At 41.9% G+C, this 17,229-nt stretch overlaps 1 long non-coding RNA gene across 1 annotated transcript in view; it reads right to left on the reverse strand.

The window, feature by feature from the left end:
• The window catches only part of LOC142601169 (uncharacterized), a 110,656-nt gene that overhangs the window by 50,455 nt on the left and 42,972 nt on the right, over positions 1-17,229 (reverse strand). Inside the window, exon 2 of the long non-coding RNA XR_012834802.1 lies at positions 9,013-9,135. This is a non-coding gene — a long non-coding RNA (uncharacterized LOC142601169). The remainder of the gene's footprint in view (positions 1-9,012; positions 9,136-17,229) is intronic.

A 17,229-nucleotide genomic window follows, 5' to 3' on the forward strand; every position in this document is an offset into this window, starting at 1 on the left:
TCGGCCTCCAAGAAAAACATTCAGGAGAAACATTAAATCCTCTGAAGGGAAATATTAACAGATAGTCATGAATGGAAACTGATTATTAATTATTTCTCTCTCTCTTTCTCTCTGTTTTATATTTTTAGTTTAAAATGTCATGTAAAGCCTGACATTGATAAAAATGGCAGGAAATGTTCCTTGCTCAATTAAATTACCACAAAGACCAGCTTAACATCTGCTTGGCAAACCCTTCATAAATGCATGGCATTAATATTTAATAAAAATATCTATAGCTTTGGTTGGTACTGGAGACATTTCACACTTTGCTCACACATGGTGTTTCATATAATTATTCTCTAAAGGCTGTCACTTTAGTCCTTTAGCAAAATAAAAGCTCCAAGGATGATTAAATATAGAAAGTATATCTCCTAGGACATAGTCTTCCTCTGGGAGACTGTTTCTACTGACTCTTACACTATAAGGCAGAGGAACAGAAAGGAGAAAGTGGAGCCAAACTAGAGGAGAACAAAAGACAGCCTCAATACTGTTGTCAGTACCGTTTGAGTAAGGTCAGAGCTGGTAGGTTCAAATTATACTCTACAAAAAGCAGAGCTCATACAGAGCAAAAAGGTGGAAGTGATTCCTTACCACTGTTTAGTCAAAGCATAACACCTACTTGCAGGGAGTTGTACGTAAAACCTGATCACTTAAATCTACTCCATTTACAGGATTTATTTCCATACTGATGCTCACAAAGCCACTGCACAGCTGCTGCACCACCTCAAAGATATACCCAAATCCTTCGTTTCCAGCAGCAGGGGCCTTCAAAGCTTCCAACACCTGTTGTCTGCAAAACTTCCTAAATCCCAGAAAGTACCCTATAGCAAGGCCAAACTGAAGCCAGATGCTCAAAGCCAGTAAGAAAATGGTAGTGTTACCTGCACAGCCCAGTCCCAGCTTATGGGATCTCAGCAAAGAGCCCTGCTGGTCAGCCCTACCTCAGGGAGCCAGCAGCAGACCCTTAGGAGTACCAGGGCTGGAGAACATCCATTGTAAAGCTAGCTGGCATCAAAGCCTAGCACAGAAGACATCCAAGGATGAGCAGGGGACAGATGACACCGGTCAGTATGGCATACCTTGCTTGCATGCTAATCTGCCTTAGATGTTCTGCTTTCAGGGTAAGGCTCATGCCCAAGCAGTTCAAGATGACAGTATCATTTTCTTGCCTAACACCTATACATAACAAAATCCTACCCTGTCATTCTCCACCCCCTGGTTACTTTCCCAAAGCAACCCTCCACATAGGTGGTCATTATCCTTAGATACTCGGGGGGGTGGGGTGGGGCGGGTGGCAGGGGAGGTAGTACGCAGAGACTCTGTTTTTATCTTCAACTTGAGGGCATGCCTGTGCAACATATCACACAAAAGGTCAGACACAGCCCTACTAAACAGAGCTAAACCTTTCTGAATGACTGTCTGAAAGATATCTTGCCCATTTCCATTCCTTTCCAGATACCGTCATATCAGCCTAATGAACAATTAAAACCAACTTTGAATGAGACAGACATCCGTATTGTCTTGAAAGTTGTTCACATACATAAGAAATTAAAAAAGTTCTGGAGAGGAAAAAGAAACAAACAAAAAACCCCTCTAAAACCACAAAGCTTCCCCCCATCATCTCAGAAATACAGGGCATTCCCTAAAGATGTCTTGATCAATAATCTATAATCTATTACAGAGGTTTGCCAGCAATGAATGCAAAAAACCAAGTACCTATATTTAAAACAAAACAAGCCACACACATGCACAGAGCATCTCCTGCCTCAGGAGACTTCACTCAACTTCAAGGACAGCAGCAGCTTTATTAATTTGTGGTTGCCTAGAAAAGTGAACAAAATTGACAGCATCCAATCACTTCCAGTAATAACTGAAGTCTGAAATCACAGTTGCTTTCTCAGTGCATTTCGGTGCTTAGCCAGCTACATTAATCTTAGACTGAAATATCTGTGTCAGAAAACAAACACGCCCCAGCACAGCAGACTGTGTCCCTGGCACAGGACAAGCCTCTCTGAGTTTTGAAGAAGGGGTACGATTGAGTTCACATTCACCTTGTTCAGAGACTCGACTCAAGTGCATTTGGTAGAATGCTCTCAAAAAAAAAAAACAAACCCCCAAAAAAACCCCAAAACCACTGACCAATGAAATTGAGCTGCTGTTCAATGGCTTCTGTTGCAGGACTGACATAGATAGAATTTAACCAGGCAAAATGATAAGGGTGAAGACAATTACGGTACCTTCCAGGCTGCACTCATGATTATTCCATAACTACTTAATGCTACAGTAGGATATAGTACTTACAATAATCAGTAGACAGACTATTCAGGGTGCTTGTGTGAAGGACCTCCAGCTATTAACACTTCTCATCTCTTGCCAGAATGGGAGGGCGAGAAAGGAATTTCCTTAGGCACGGGAAATGGAGAAGCTTCATCTTAAGTCAAGCCTTGGATTCTTCCTCTAAAAGAAGAAAAGGTTTTTTCCTGTGAATGGGAAAGATTTTGTATCAGCTGGCTCAAGGAAGTATAACTAACTAGAAGTGATGGGACGAAACTGAGCACAGGGGTGGGGGAGAAGAAATGGCTATCTGGAAACATTTAGCAAAACTGGGTATATTAGGCTGTGGAATAATCTCCCAAGGGAAACAGCTGAGCCCTATTGATTGAGTCTTTCCAAAACTACCTACACAAAGGATGAAAAAAAGTTACAGTATGGTACAGTCCTCCATCTGCAAGAAGCAGAAAAAACGGTTTTCAGTAAGCTTCTTCCACCACTAATTTTGATGGCCCCCTATTTTGCTGAGCTCCCTGTTGATGGAAAATGGTTCTACTTGACAGTTTGTGACTGGGGGTTAGGGGGCAGCCCCATGAACCCTGTGAAACCCATGATGAAATGATCTGGCAGTCTCAGATACTGAAACTCTCTCCAGCACATTGCCCAGATGAGGTACAGACTGCAAGGCAACAAATAGGTTTCACTGAACAGGCGCAATATTTGCTATGACTAAAGGGTCAAGAAGTTGAGACAGAGTTCAAAGAAGAATATGAAAGAAAAATGTATTTGAGAGTGTTCATGTCCCTTTTGAGTGACTCAATCGTTTATTAGCAAGTATGGACTTTACTGCCCCATGAGAAAGGCTACAGGGGAATACAGAGTTCAAAACCAATTAAAAAGGCTTATCAGATGGGAGCTTACCCTAAGGATCTGTGTAATTATGAAAACATCACCATAAAATCCACCAAGGAGTAACAGAAAACTTAGATAAGCTTTAACGGCATGGAAGTTACAGGCTACATCCATGACCCAAACAGATGAACGTAGCTCTCTCCAGTCAGTGGAGCCACTAGGATTTACATCACTAAAAATCTGACCCCAGCTCTGGGGCCAACTCCAGCAATACAACAGCCTTTCTGATCTGAACGTATACAGAGCTGCCCTCCATGTACTTCTTAGTATCTCACTTTGACAATACTTTTTTTTTTTTTAAAGAGATATCTGCTCAAAACAAAGTTGTGAGTTCTGTGAAGTCTAAATTAACATTTTGTGGGATGTGCAGTTCAAGATTCATGCTTGCTTCTTATATTCCTTTACTGTTATCTGCCACTGCCCAGCACTGAACCTACAATTACATGAATCTTTGAGCCTGACTCAGTATGATCATTCTTTTCTTAGTCATGATCACTTTGTGGCACTGAACAGTCTAATCCTTGGTTATTATTTCATGTGGATTTGCAATGAAGGAAAGATGGTAACAAACACCAGAAAATAGTACTAACATACAGTACACACCCTAAATCCACTTTCCTTCCTAAAAGCAGTTTGTCACATTTAAGCACAAAAAAGCATCCCATTTTCAAGAAAAATAGTTATGATCACTGAATTATAGGAACGGTAGTGCTTGGGTGCAACTAATTTTGTTTACAATTTCTCTAGAGACCCTTCAACAGGGAGACAACCTACAACACTTACCATTCATTAAAACAACATTTTATAAACGTGAGAGCCTAGCTCAGGCTTACAGCTATTTTTCACTCACCCTTTCTGTTTCCCCAACTGCATTTCCAATGTTTTGCATATGGCTACATCAAAGCTAAGCATAAATAAAAAGTTAACATCCAAAGAGCTATTACATCCTATAACAGCACACTCGTAAAGTGCACGTAAATAAAAAGTGACCTTTTGTTTAAAGCTTATTGTTTCAGCTCTGCAGTTTTAAGATAAATTAAAAAAAAAAATTCATCTAAGTTGTGTTAAAATAGAAACTGGTAGGAAAATGTACACAGCCCGGGCTGTAGCACAGGTAGGGTTGCAACTTTTACAGGCAGTCTCAGACCTGCATGCAGGGAAGGACAAAGCACAGGCAGAGCATCTGTGTAGGCAGGGGGCTGGGGCAGACTAGCTCTCCTTCTGATCAAACCAGGATCTGTTTCTGTCTTGTCTGATGGGGAGCAGAGCTGGCCCATGGTTTTCGGCAGTCCTAACAAGATTAGGTGTAGATCCACAGACACTACTGCAAAGCGTGGTGTACCTCCTTTGCTTCAATCATTTTGGTGCTTTAAGTGACCACTTTCTCTTGAAAGTTGCCTTAAAGCCGTTGTGTTCCACAAGGAAGCTGGATGGTGCTATTTTTCCAAAGACGGGGTCAGTTTGAACAAAGCAAATGGTGACAGATCCCCCAATTCAATGTTCTGCAACTCAGCTCATTCTCTCCATGTTTATCTGTCCATACCAATCATTCAAAGTTTGGTTTTACCTGCTGCAAACTCATCTAAATCACTCAAGATTATTTTTAAGTGGTGTCTGGCACCAACTGAAAAAATTACTGGAGAGCTGCTGCCAGCTCTAGGGAGGGTAAAAACCACAGAGTTTGTGTATTAACTTCACTTTGTATTTAGTCCATCTGAAAGATTTGAATCAGTCACTCTCTACATCACTGTCAAAATACTGTGGACCACTAGTAACTTCAGCTGTGTTCTCATGGTTTTGAATATTTAGCAGAGTCTAGGAAAACAATATGCAATGTAACATGCACATATTGGACAACTTCCCCACAAATACATTTCTTCCCCTCAAATTTTCTCTGCCCTCCTGAAAATAGTAATATTCTATTCATATTATCATTTCCTCACCTTCCCCCTCTGGTAGCTTTCCAGTGTCTGACAACAAGCTGCTTTGCAAGGCATACTTAGAGAGAGAAGTACACAGTATTCCTTTTCAAAGTAGTATCCTGCTCTTCCTGCCAGCGAGAGGAAGGGCCAAAAAAAATCCCTTTCAAGCGGCACACACTTGCAAACAAGTTGCAGTAAAACTGCAGCAGAGCAGCAAGACACCAATGATGCTACTGCTGCTTTTCCCACACCCCTCACTGCAGAATCTGACACGGAGAAAAGAACAGACGCAAGCAGCAACACGGGATGTCCTGTGGGGCACAGAGACCTGTACGCTCAGGAGAGGTGCTGTATAAAATGTGCTAACGTGTAATAGCAGAGCAGATTGAAATGATAAAGGCAGGACTGTCTGGGGCATCGTGGTTCTGTTTTCTAATGGTTATGGATTTTGCAGAAATGTTAATGTTTGCACTAAAGGCCCTCTCAGCAATATTTTGCAGCCTGAATAACTCTTTATTTTGAATTGTTTAATTAGTTAATGAGGTTGGGGAGAAGTCCATCTTAGGGATGATTAGTTAAGACTTTAAAACATGGAGATTGAAGACAATTACTGTCTGAGGGAGCAGCAAAACTTCCCCACTTGTCGGCCAAACACATAATTAAACCAAGTGCACAAGCCGCACTGGCGTTTGCTGGTCTGAATGCCCAGTCCTGGGCCAGGCAGGGTGCTGGTACGTCACCTGAGGTAGTTACTAGTGACTTCTTACACAAGTACCCCCCTCTTCCCCCATCCAAATCCACAGGGCAGTGACAACACACAGGGAACCACCACACCTCAGCAAGCAGATTTGATGAGCACATTTCCTCTCTTAATGACCCCAAAAAGTCAATCTCCATAAAGGTAGTTAAGTGCCACAACATATATGACATGCCTAAGTTTCAGGCATGTTTTTAACCATAGGAAATGTTATGTTGCACTAAAAGAGATACACAAAAATTGAGTGAGAAAGCTCAGATTAGTTAAGTGCAGAGTTTAGTTTTGCTTGATAATACATCTAACAGAAGTAATAGATAAATTTTAATAAAAGATGTTTTCCATTTCTGTTGTTCACTTGGACCAATTTTTCCATTATGGCACTATAACAACATGCCAGTTTTGTGAAGAGGGGTGGAATGTAGAGACAGAGAGGCAAGTAACTCCAAAACACAATGGTAAGCTATGCAAGTGTGAGGTGTATCTAAACAAATGGTTACTTAGTCCTTAGAGATCCGTGTAGAGTCTATGCTGCAGGCCAAGCTGTTTATACCTGTAGCACTTCTTAATGATTAACTTTTTATAAACTATTTACAAGCAGAACTTTAATATAAAGTGCAAACCTAAACCCCATTATAGGAACAAGTGTACTGTTCCAGGAGACCAGTTACTGTAAGAGTTTAATATAATATGAATCTGCAGTTTTTCTAAAGCAGCTAGTTTTAATAAAGCCTGTCCTTACATACATAAACACACACAAACGGTTTGCTTTTGCTGCTATCAGCTACAACCACTCAATGGTGTGTACTGAATTATGACACACTGCTTGTACGAACAGATGCACGCACAGGTAGGTCTCTTAAGAGAGAAGACAGGCCACATTGTGCACAACAGACAAAGCAAGAAGCAGGAGTTAACTGAACTCTGCTACTGTAAGGGCTGGGTAAGTATGAGTGGTCCTCGGCCAAAAAACTCCAGTGAAAACACAATGAAGCTCAGCTGGAAACAGACCCAAGAAAAAGAAGAAAGTGATTGGGGAAGAAAAATACTCACAGAGCAGCTTGAAAAGAGCATTGCTACCATCAGGGTTCTTGAACAGCAAAACTGTAATAAGACTCAACACTGGGATTTCATTCAATTTCTTGTTTTCCCAAAACAGAGCTGATGGGGGAATTAGGCTTTTGTCTAAGCCAGAATACAAAACTGTTGCAGTGAAGGTCAAAAAAGGAACAAACAACTGCCTGTCACCTCCGTTTTGCTAAGGCGAGCTTATTGCATGCCGAAGTTCATGTAAAAGTCTATTCTTCTTTCTTTTGAAAGTCTCATCCTTATTTTCTTACTTAACTGAGCTCTAAAAGCCTCACCATGAGCATCTCTTTAGAGATTCAGAAAAATCTGGCCCCAGCCCACCATTCTTCCACTCTAGCTAATACGCACATCACACTGAATCAAAAAAAAAAAAAAAAAAAAAAAGAGAGTTTTAAACTTCATGGGGAAAGCTATGTTTCTGGAAATTATGCTTATATTACGCTGCTTTTTTGTCTCTTTCTCTCGCAATTCTACTCTATGTAGCTTAGAGAAACTAAAACTTATCCCAGTTTTCACATCTTCACACCTCCAGCTGCGGCCCCTGGTGTCTCTGCTCAAATTCCTAAATTTCCTTTCTGGACCATGATGTCATTTCTTACGCTACTAGTTCTTCCCAGAAAGCTGCTTCCTTAATAAAGTGACTAAGGGCAACACCTTTACAGTGCTGAAACAAATCAGTAAATACAGTTGCTCAGTTTTGGTTTTTGCTCTCTCCAGGTTACAGTAACCTTTCAGAAAAATACCTCCTTGCAGATCGTTAGAGGAAACAGAGCTAAGTAGTAAAATGCCAGTTCATTATACTTGTGGGGAAGAGAAGATGTGACAACTGCTACATTGCAAGTAATTTTCTTAACAGTTATAATCAAAAGAGTCAGGAGAAACAAAAGTATTTCTTGAGTTTTCAATGCCATCAGAAAAATCCCTCTATGGTACTTACCTTAAGGGCTAGGGTGCTATACCAAAATCAAGTTTACCTGCAGGCTAGTTGGAGGCAAGATCAACTAGCCTTGTTCACACTGAAGTATACTTTGGTCACAGCCCTACCAAAATAAGGCTATTAGCAAAGGGAGTTCTTACTCAAAATTAAAATTGGAAATAAATTCACCCCTGAAAGTATTTTTTCCATATGTGCCTTTTTCTGTAGCTACTTCATACTCTTGTTTTGTTCTCTGGATCAAAACACTGTAATCAGAAAGATCAGCTTGATTGGACAGGCCTCCACTTGATATAAGTTTGGTAAGCATCCTCCATCAGAGGAGAGCTTTTTTCTGCACTTTGGCTGCTGGACGTAGTTCTCTTTAAGAGTTTTCACTACAATAGTTTCATTCAATATTAACAGCCATGGTTTTAAATAAACAGAAAAACAAACCAAAACCCCAAAAGCCTTACTCTATCCCCACAACTTGTGATAAGTAGAGCACACTTGATTTCCCATTACAGCACCTCAAGCACAACACAGTAGAAACTGAATGACGCATTTAGTTGAAAATTTCCAGGTAGTATATAATACAGAAACAGAAAATCCTGTTTACATTTTAACAACATCATTATTCTTTCAATGGCATTTGAGTCTGGGCATTTAGATCAGCACAGTGAGCTCATTAGCTAGCATGAGTAGCTATACCTACAGAGAAAGCGTTATAGGATTTAGGATGAAACCTATTAAAATTACTGCAATCCTTCAACAGTTTTCATTCAATTCTGGATATAGCATTTTGCCTTCCATAGAGCAAACCACAGATCTTTTACAAAACAAGCTTCTGCATTTTTCAGAAGACTATTTCTCCAACAAACTGTCAGGTAGCACTGTGTGAATCATTTATTTTCAATTTGGCAACTGAATGAAAACTAAGAAAAAAAAGAAAAAACCCTTCCATTCAGGCTGAACTGAATTTGAATGGGTTTAATTTTTATCTCATTGAGACAACAAAACCCAGACTTCAAAAAAACCCCACACCATTTCACCTGATGCAGACATTTCCATTGATAAAATGAAAGTCAGATATAAAGAAGCCAGAGACTTACCACTTATTTTGCAGCCCGCAGAGAACAACCAGAGAGGAGGGTCTCAGTCCCACTTTCACCCACGCAGATTGCAGTCCATCCTGCACTGCCTCTCCATATACACAACGTATCACAGCAAAACACCTACAAGTAGAAATATTGTTCTCACTTTCCTCAAATGATACTATTAATGACAATATTATAGCATCAAAATTTAATATTTCCTAGAACAGGGTCTAAAACCAGGCTCTCCTACATGCCTACCTTCAGTGCACCCACAAAAGTCCTTCTTCTCCATAGAAGAGCAGATCTCTCTTTTTATACCAATGAAACTCCCTCAAGAAGAGATTGAGACCAAGGAAAACCCACATGGTGCTGTCGGGGCCCTGAGGGCACTAATGGGCCTCAGTTGCCCTGATGGGCCTCACCTGGGACTCGCAACCACCTTGCCCCTGCCCCTAAGGGATGGACTGACTACACCTCTCACCCTGGCCCTGTCTCATCATTGTGCCTCATCCGTGCGTCAACAGTGTCCACTGGGCCCCCACTGCTGCCCTGTGGCCCGGCTCGGGGACTGCCGGGGAACTGCACCCTGGTGGAGTCCCTGGCCCGTTGCCCCCAGCTCCCTACCTTGGTGCAGCAGCCTGCACCATAGCCTTCCCCAAACTGGGTGCCGTGGGGCCAACCCCCACAGCTCCCCTAGCCACACAGGCTAGCCCCTCCTTCAAGCCGTGGGGCCTAGCCTTTCCATCCCTGCCAGAGCCTGCCTCACAGCTCTGGGTCAACTGCCAGATCCTGCAGGAAAGCATGGCCCAGGAAGGATGAGAAAAGAGTGGTTGACACCACAATGGAAAATTAAGTTACAGTAACTTATGCTAGAATATTGTAAAAACAAGGAAAAAAAATGCTATTTTAAGTCTTCCACTCTACAGAGATTATATTCAGCAAGTTGCCCCACTTCAATTTGATTAGGAAAGTTTAAAAGGTCACAACAAACCATGGAATATTTGCAACCTGGAAATGAGTCGGCTTTCAGTGCACAGGGTTGAAATGCCTTGCTGAAGCAGCCCGTCCTTCTTGCACCTAAGATATTGAAACTATAGGCTGACACAGGGAGTTTTATGTCTGCAAAGCATTTTCTGAGCTAGCATAATTATATTTGAAGTTGTAGCATGATATAAACTGCTTTTAAGCCACATAAAAAGCTTGTGGTGGTCTGCACAACAAACCTCTCTAGTGCTATAAGCCAGGTATTAAGTCAAGAAAAAAATGTTTTGTTTTAACCTTTCCCATCAAATACTCAGAAATTTAATCAAAATCACCCACTTTTTTCCATATGCATTTTTAATGTCGAGGACACGTCACATGTCATGGGAAAAAATTTGCTGCCACGAATTTCAACTAGCTCTGGTAAAGAGCTATTCCTCTAGGCACAAGGGCCCCAACAGCGCTGAAAAAAACACCTAAATATAGCACGTGCAATAGTGAAATTTGCTCCTATTACTTCAGACTCCTGGGATCAAGACACCAGGTTAGTCATAAATGCTCTGTGACATTAAGTTTTCCAAAGATACCAAAGCTTTGACTAGTAAACCATAAATTTAAGAACACCAGAAAACCCCAGTAGGCAAAACTGAATCTTTAGGTTAGCTGAGGCAATTCCAGTGATATCATTTTATTAGCCCCTTACTATTTCACAGCTCAGAAAGCAATGAGCATCCAAACTAAAGCAGTATCTCAAAATCAGATAGGATTTTGTACGGAACTATGTGAGCAATATAAAAAAAGGGACACACAGCTCAGTATGATAAACTGAACCATTTCCATCTTTCTTGTAACACATCTTCCTACAAAGTTTCTAACTCAAAGACCTGTGAGAATTTGCAAAGCATCATGTCATGACCTGGCTGAGCTTAAACAGGAGATAACTGAATGGTGAAGGTCCCCCTCTGCAAGGTGAGGCTACTGAGACACGCAACTTCATGGTTGGAAATAATGTTGTTGAATCTGGTGGCCTCCTGGAGAAAGTGGATTGTGTGTGCAAAGGTTTTTTCTTAACAAAAACCTGGTAGTGTCAGAGCTGGAAAGCCGGTGGCAGTCTGATATCACGAGACTGAACAAGGCTTTCAGTTCAGAGGACAGGAAGAAGTGCAGTCTTTGAAGGAAGGTACAGCTTAGCTCACAAGCCAGCTGCTCAAATATGCTGGTAGTACATGAATGGGGAGCCTTTCCTTGAAGTATAGAAGGGCATCTGACCGGCAAAACCAAAAAGCAAAATGGATGAAATAAATACTACCACAGTAGTAGGCAAAGCTTTAAAAAGCTAGAACTTGCTTTTGCGTACAGACTGCACCCATTGCTGAACGTGCTTAGGGGCAAAGTGTGGAATTCATTCCCTTTTTTCATCCTATTTTAGGATTTTAATTTGGTGCCATCCATTCTGTTGCCACAATGCAGTATTGCTACCAGTGAGAGTGCAAAATGCCAGGATGCACTTCTGAACAGGGAAGACTTCTCTCCGTCCCAACCAGCCAAGCCAAGCCTGTGCCTGCAAAGAGGCTACCTGCATGAGACCCCCAGCACCCCACCATAGGTTGCCCTGCATCATTTTGGGGAAAAACCTCCCCCAGGCAAACTCTGGTGGGAGCTCACAGCCAGCAGTATGGCTTTCACGTGCATGGATAACGATGCTTTGGGAGAACTGGACTACAGGGAAAAGGGAGTCTCATAATGGATATAATCTGCCCAAGGTCTCACTCTGTTCCTGCCACTACCCCAAGCAAGCAGCCCAGCCCAGCCCACGCCACCCCATGCCACAGCTTCCCAGGATCTGCTCTGTGTCTTTGAAAGACAGTCACCAAATAAAGATACTATCTGACCAGCAGTTAACAACCAGCTTGTTAGTTAATAGCCTGAGGGAATCTGAGGGCATTTTATGCTCTAATACTCTGTTCATTAACTGTAGTAACAACCAATTTCAAGGTGATTATTGCTATTATAAGCTATGATCAATTTTTTAAACATGTTTCCATTTCTATCCAGCTTAAATATGGTGCAGCAGAGCAAGGGGAGCAGCTGTGTTGAGAATTAGACTTTTCCCCAGATTAATATCTGATTTTCCATCAAAGAGAATACAGGACACATTCTGTTAGGTTTCTAATTGTTTCTACCATAAACCTCCACCACACTGAAATATGATCTCTAATAATTTTTAGTTTGAACTTCCTATACATAATCCATCTGACTAGATGGTCCTCAGCAAAAGCCGTTAAAGCAATTTGTTTCACTTACGTAGAGGAATAAATCAGTGCTTAATTATCTGTGGTTTATTATTAACAGCACTGGTGAGCTGACCATATGCCATGACTTCATCTTTTCACACAGAAAAATGAGAATATACTGATTGTTTTTATTATGTCTTTCAACACTCAGCCAGGGTTCCAATGAAATGAAGACAGAGAGTTTTGCAATGTTACTCAATGATAAATAATAATATTCTACAATTCTTTGCCCTTGCTTTTAGGATTCACCTTTATATGCTCTTTTACTGGAAGTACTTACTAGCATCTCTCATGGCAGGAGAAGATATAGTTATAACTTAGGTTGTTTCCAGGAGATACATGATGTATAGCATAGTACATTTCTTTGAGGGCCTTCAAATATACTGGCTTCAAAATGTGGCATATGTTCAACTCCAGAATACTTTAGATACAGTATGCACTTAATGTAAAGACCAGAAAGACACACCTTCCTGATTTTTTAGACTTAATTGAGTCCATGCTGCAAACCCTTATGAAGTCAGTACAGTAACAAATAACATAGGTTTTGATCCTCTGCCAGGGCAGCCTTATACTCTTTAGTAGACAGAGCGGCAAAATAAAACTTTCTTGAAAACATTACGGATTGATGAACTGCTTTGGAATGAGTCCAGTTGCCCAGACCTTCTCCACTCCAGATAGACCCAAAATGCACCAAAGGTTCTTTGAGATGCAGACTTCTGAACCATGGTGGCAGACACAGGCACAACCTCCATTCAGCAAGTAGCAGGTGTTTTACATTTGTCAAAACAGGAGTGGAGAGCCTTCAAATTCAAAGGCAGCTATGAAGTTGTTCCCTCTTGGGAACAGGAAAAGACTCTCCTGCGTCCAACATGTTTCTGGGGAGAGGTGGGGTTTGTCACCCTGAGAGCTGCTGGGTCCATTCTCAAAGATCTTTAAGCAAAGCCGCATGCAGGCTTTACGTGGAAATCTCGGACATGCTGAGGAGACGCAATGTGCCCATCAACCAACAGGGCCAAGGAAATTAGCAGGTACACGTGAAAAATCCAGAGAGGAGTCCGTCCCTTTTAGGCATTTATATCTTGAGTTGTGTTTTCGAGTCAGCCTCCTGAGCTGCACTCTCTTTCCTACCTCCACTCCAGGGGTTTTGAGATCATGGTGCTCCCACACAGGAGCATAAATGGCAACCTTATTTCTGTGCATAATTCTATTGTACATCAGGCCACAAGCTAAGAACCCTGGTCCATCTGTGATTTGCATTGGCAAAAGAGGTCAGCTGACAGCTGAGGAACCTCCACTACTTTTTGGGTAAGAACAGTATTTCTGGACCATGCGCATCATAAAGACCCAGAGCTTGACCAAGTGTTTTACGGGGTCATGACCACTAAGATGTTATGTCCTAATCAGAGCACTACTTACATAGGTCAGCCTGTAGATTAGGAAGAGAAACAAAAGCTCTGCAAAGTCACAGGTCCATTTGTGATGATGGAGATCTTCTGGCTCTTTGTTCCCTGAACAACCAGTTGCACCTTTAAAATAAATCCCACCAGAGTACCAACTGCTTTGCAAGGGCCAACATCAAGAGGAATGGGAACTACATATCTCCTCCACTAACACCTTCAGGCTTCCTGCCCCACAGCACGGAGAAGATGCTGTGCCAGCAGAAACTACAGCGCTGCTTACTAGCTCATTCACTCTTGTGTCACCCAACAGAGATCCTTAATCTCCCTCTCCTGATGTGTGTTTCATGACTTAATCTCCCACACACTTGGAACTGCGCTGAGACCATCTGCTCTTTTCTGACAAGCGGAGGGTAATGACTTTTTGTTCAGCCTGACTCAGCGCCCGAAGGAGTTGCTCTCCTTGTTAATACAGGTGTGGGCAGGGAGGATACTAGGCCAAAAATTAGGACTGTTTTTACAGCTAGGGCTCTTGCTCCTCCAGAGAATTGCTGATTTTCCCCTTCTCCCTCCTCCTCCTCACAACACCAGACACTTGCTCACTGTCATCTGACAGCCACCTCAGAGGAGACACCACTGAACTTTGTTGGTTGTTTCTAGATCTGAAGCAATCATGTTCCCTCCCCAGAAAGGATTCTCTGAATGAAAAATTCTCTGAGCAGGAGTCAATGTACCACATTTCCTCTTACTTTCTCAGGACTCTTCTGTGCCTCCAGCCTGTTTGCTGTCACAAGTCATTCATTTGAGGCTTCTGTGGAGACTTCAAGAACCATTTACAACTTGCTTTGCCGCTTTTTTCCCCTTCTTAATTGGCTCTGGACAAACTCTCTGCTGCCTGAGGAACTCCAGTCTTGTGACACAGGGAGGAACAAGTTAGCCTTGTCACTGGGCATGGCTTTATTTTCAGAAAGGAAGGGAAGAAGCTGCACAAACACATGGCCTGAGTAGCCACAGATCTGAACTTGGAGGAGACTGCTAATCCATCAATCCTTTCAGTTTGCTGAAAAGATTTCACTTGAAAGAAGGCCACAATCCAACACTTGTAAAAAGGAATTTGAACAGTGCCGTTCATCCACGGATTTCAAAGGGCAAAGTGAATGGAAATGAAATACAGTACACCAAGGCATGGTCCCCATAGGAGACACTGTAAACATGGTTGGACTGTACAATAAACTGAGGCTAGACCATCATGTGTCTTACCTCAAGTCATTGCAGCTCCAGGAAAACCATCCAGTACCCTGATCCAGCAAAGCACTTGAGCACATGTGCAACTTGAGACTGCAAGCTACAGCATTGGTATAAACGAGATAACATCAGTTTAAATGGGATGTCACTGGTAGGGGAAGTTCCTCATTCTCCTAAGTGCTCTGGATCAGGGCCTAAGATGCCTGACCCTTGGTACCCGTTCTAATTACAATTCCTCTCCATACAGGCATTACGAATGAGATCTAGAGGCTGGATTTGCCCCGGAAAGGGGGAAGGGACCTATATTTGGCACAAAGAGGTATTATCCCCAGTGTCAGGTGCATGTACTTTTGGGTTTTTTTTAATATCAACTGAATGGAAAGGAAAGGGTTGTTTCTTCCAAAAACTGTCCACTACCCATTACTGTTAAATACTTCACTGATCTTTTAATCATCACATTCATCAGTTGCTGGATGTCATCTCATATTTTCCATGGCTTTTGGCACCTCTGTGTAGTACTACCGATCAATGGCAGCAGCATGTTGATCTCTAGCTGCCAAGTGCTGCTGGCCAGCACCCTAAACTTTTGGGTGGTTCTTCACCCTGGCAGAAAGAACTGTTTCCAGTGTAATCAGGTCATCCATGAGCAAGGGAAAAAGAGGAATGGAGATTGTTAACACGTACATCTATAGGAATGATATATCAGCACAGAAAGAGTGCCTGGGCCAGTTCCTCAGCTGGTGCAAATCACTGGATCATCAGAGAAGACCACAAAGCTATGTGATTCATGGCAGCCTAAGACCTGGTCTTAATTTTCCTCAGCCCTGCTTCTATGATTTACATTTGTGCTGAGCAAATGACACAGGGTGTCAAATGCTATCAAACTGATTGATACTGTAAACCAGGACTAAACGTGCACAAAATACAAACACAGTGAAGAACCAGGCCCTGAGTATTCATTAACAGCCCTGTTTCCTACGGGATAGAGTTGATAGATTGCTCCATACTTCCGAGTGATGGAAACAGCTCTGTGGCAACTCTGCTTCTGCTCCCAACTCCAAGGGAGTTTGAGCTGGTTTCTCCTCCTCCTTCTCTCACCCCCACAAACTCCCTTCTTACACCCTTGCCCACAAAAAAGATATTTTACAAAGGTATCTTCCAAATCTCCCCTTAAATGCAACAGGCAAAATCCCAGTTAAGTCTTTGTAATCAGATTTCACCTGCCTCTCTGTACAGAGAGCACACAGATGTGAAGATGGTCTGTGGAACATCTTTGCAAAGTGTACCCTGTGGTTTGTGAGAGCATCTGCCAGCCAAAAGGAAAATCATCTCTGGTATTAGGCTAAAAATGCCTTACCTGGTGTAATGCAGCATGTTTGTTTATACCAAAGTCAATGAAGATGGAGCCATTTAATCCAAATGAGTATCAGGTCCACGACGTATAGATTCAGCTCTTAGTAGTCATGGATCCACTAATTCCTCTCCTATTTCCTAACTATATTCTGATCAGCTTGCTTGGGGCTTTTTCCCTCATACAGTAAAGCTTGCTGAAAGTGCCTCTGTTCCAGGGCACTCTCTTTGAAATATGTCTTAGCTTCCAAGGGTAATGAACTCTTTTATAATAAACGCCTAGCTATAATGTGAACAATACTTGGCTTCCAGGAACTGCCTTATAATTACACAGCTCGGTATTGCATGTCAGAGGTTTGCTTCATCTTTAATATTTTATGAAGAAATTCAGATTCTGACAGTAAAAGTATTTAACCCAGAGGACCTAGAACCTTGACTATTATTTTGTAAAGTAGCCATCCAGCTACACTTTTGTGCACCACCATTATCCCTGGTGCATACTCACACTCTTTGATACTCTCTAAGTAGACACAACCACATGCTGTCCAGATGGAAACCTGGCTGCATCATTACATTATATTGAAATAACCCAATACCACCTGTTTCTGCTGGGGTTTCTGCCAACGTTTTCCCATAAAACATTTATTTTGCTAATATTTTAGTTGGTCACCACAGAAGGACACTTGAAGTTAAAGATTTACCATGTGTGCAGCCACAAGGAAAACACTTAAAAAAAAAAAAAAGGCAACAAAGCTCAAGAATAGCTAATGTCTATTGTTTAAAACGTGGATCCTCACCTAGGCACTAGGTAATAATACTCTACAGGGACTGAAAACCAAACACAGGTTTTTGGCAGTGTACATCAAGTGAATTATCTTAACTGTGTTGGTACTCACCTCTCATATAATTAACGAAAAACTTTCATGTGTGGAGTGGGACTAATATACAATAACTGTAATGAAAAC

The sequence above is a fragment of the Balearica regulorum genome, chromosome 3 (genome assembly GCF_011004875.1).
Source record: "Balearica regulorum gibbericeps isolate bBalReg1 chromosome 3, bBalReg1.pri, whole genome shotgun sequence".
In the NCBI taxonomy this organism is placed as follows: domain Eukaryota; kingdom Metazoa; phylum Chordata; class Aves; order Gruiformes; family Gruidae; genus Balearica; species Balearica regulorum.